Raw genomic sequence first — 2,759 nt, 5'->3', positions numbered from 1 at the left:
ATTCGTAGTTACTCATGCATATAAATATATATGAATATACATAGAATTTGTTTTTATGAAAACTGTATCAAGTTCTTCATACTGAAAATACCTCATTTTGCATAATGTATTTGGCCATTGTTTCATATAGATCTACCTGTTAAATTGTTTAGCTTAAAGCTGCCTCCTTATATATTTTAAGGTGGGACTGAAGGTTTCTCTGTACAGAGTGAACTGTAACCTAACTGGATGTGTAAACAGGCTGACTGACTCTAGTAACAAGTAACTGAGTCTCAGCCATCACAGCAGCCAAGTTTCAGCCAATCTTAGGCGGCCGACTGCTAAAAATGTGGGGATTGTTCACAAAGTCCCAGCTGCAGATGCTGGCGTGGGTACACAGAGAAAGGAACACTTATACACTGTTGGGGGGATTGCAAACTAATACAGCCTTTTTGGGAAGAAGTATAGAGAATTCTCAAAGAGCTAAAAGTAGACCTTCCATTTGATCCTCAGTCCCATTACTAGGTATCTACCCAGAAGAACAAAAACCATTTAACTATAAGGTCATTTGCACTAGAATGTTTATGCAGCTCAATTCACAATTGCCAACATGTGGAAACAACCTAACTGCCCATTAACTCACAAAAGGATAAATAAACTTTGGTATATGTATACCATGGAATACTATTCAGCCATAAAAAAGGTGGAGACTTCACATCTTGTGTATTTACCTGGATGGATTTGGAAAATATCCTCCTAAGTATTACAAGAATGGAAAAATAAGCATCCTGATGTACTCAATATTAATAGAAAACTAGTAGATGAACAACTACATGCCCATATGACAGAAAAATACAATGAAATTCAAGACAGGGGGAGGGGATGGGAGGAAGTGGACTTGGTAAGCTCTCACCTAATGGGCACAATGGAGGGGTATATGGCACATTTCCTGGATGAGGATTCAACTACAACTTGGACTTTACCTAACAAACGCAAACAACGTGACCTAATTGTATGTACCCTATATTAATCTGACCTTAAAAAACAAACAATCATGCATTTTGAAAAAAATATGGAGTTGTCACCTATGGTGCATTTTACAAGGGTACAATTTAAATTTACTAAGTGTAGAATATAAATGTCTTAACACAATAACTAAGAAAATGCGGTGAAGGCTATGTTAACCAGTTTGCTGAAAATATTTCAAATTGTATATTAAAAACCAGCACATTGTACCCCATGATTGCATTAATGTACACGGCTATGATTTAATAAAAAAAAATGTGGAGTTGTAACCAACCCAGCTGTTTCTGTTCCTCACTTCCATTTTCTGTATGTCACTTTCCTTGTTCTTTTCATAAATATTATCCAACCATGTGGCAGCTCCAGAGTCGCTCTGAACTTACTCTGGCTCCAGGCACTGCCCAATTCACAGACTGTGCTTTGCTCAATTAAACTCTGTTAAATTTAATTCATCTAAAGATTTTTCTTTCTTTCTTTTCTTTTAACATACCTTATTCCCTGTAAGAGTTGCTGAGTAACAATCCCCATCCTGATGGATGCACTGTCTGGTGTAAATGTTCTGTGAAGTACAACTACAATGATTTTAAAGTGAATCTGAGTAGAGAAGGAAGAAAGAAGAATGTGGGCGCCTGAATCCATTTCTGACAACCTGATTCTTTTAAGGTGTCAGGACTGCCCTCTGCAGCCCTTGCCTCTCTGGCTGGGCCAGCTCTTGTCTTGGCTCCCAGGGGTCCTGACCATGCTTTGCAGGCCTGCTGGCTCTTGTTTTTGGCCTCTTGATACTTCTTTGGCCTCCTGTGTTTTCAGGCACAAAATGAAGGAACAATACCCCAGGATAAGCCCTTTCTGTCTCCAGCACAAGATGAATTTGGAATGTGGCTTGAACTTTGGACTTCTTTTGAGAATAAATTGTCCCACATGCCCCAAGAGAACTGGTTGACTCAACGGCTAAAAGAACTGCTCTCTGGAGGTGACTTTTAACTTATTTATTTTTCTAAAGGTAAAGTGAATTTTGAGTGCTCCTGAAGAGCGGGGGTGAGTCAGCAGGGATTTTTACTGAAGCTTTTATAGGGACGCATTATGGTTAATATTCTCCGCACCTGGAGGGCCTTTAATGGGGATGGAAATTTATTAGCCTGCAGATAAGACAAATGGAGACTTTATGAGAGGCAAAGTTCTCTGCAGTCACTCAGACTGATTTCATGAGAGTGCTATTTGTACAACCTCAAGCTTGCTATTTAGAGAGAATTGTTCAATTTTGATAAAATTGCTCTGAACATGAACAATTTCCTCCTATTATGAATGTTTCATTGTCAGCTGCTCTGTTGCATTCTACTTATACTTTGTCTTTTCTCTCCTTTCTTTCTCTCTTTCCCCCTGAAAGCCAAAGACAGACACAGGAGGCTGTGCAGGGCACAGTGGCATGGGGGAGGCAGCCTATTTGCTAAGTGATGATCTGAACTGGGGTCTAGAGCCAGCCCAGGAGGGCTTGCCTCAGCTCCACCTGGGCTGCTTGGCCTCTCCCCTAAGTCACCTGAATGCCATTTCTACTTGGCCAAGAGGCACAGACTGAAACAGAGGGACCATTGTTTGTTACTCAACATTCCTTCCAACAATTTCTTTCTTTCTTTTTTTTTTTTCCCCGCCGATATGGATGTGTTTTGTTTTAATGTGTAGTTTTTTGGAGGCAGGCATAGTTTTAGTGAAGAGCTTTCCAGACAGCATCCCCCAAACCCAATGCATTTTCCTTCTATGGG

This window comes from Otolemur garnettii, unplaced genomic scaffold (genome assembly GCF_000181295.1).
Source record: "Otolemur garnettii isolate 467f Iridium unplaced genomic scaffold, OtoGar3 scaffold00013, whole genome shotgun sequence".
Taxonomy (NCBI): domain Eukaryota; kingdom Metazoa; phylum Chordata; class Mammalia; order Primates; family Galagidae; genus Otolemur; species Otolemur garnettii.
This window is presented reverse-complemented; position numbering follows the sequence as displayed.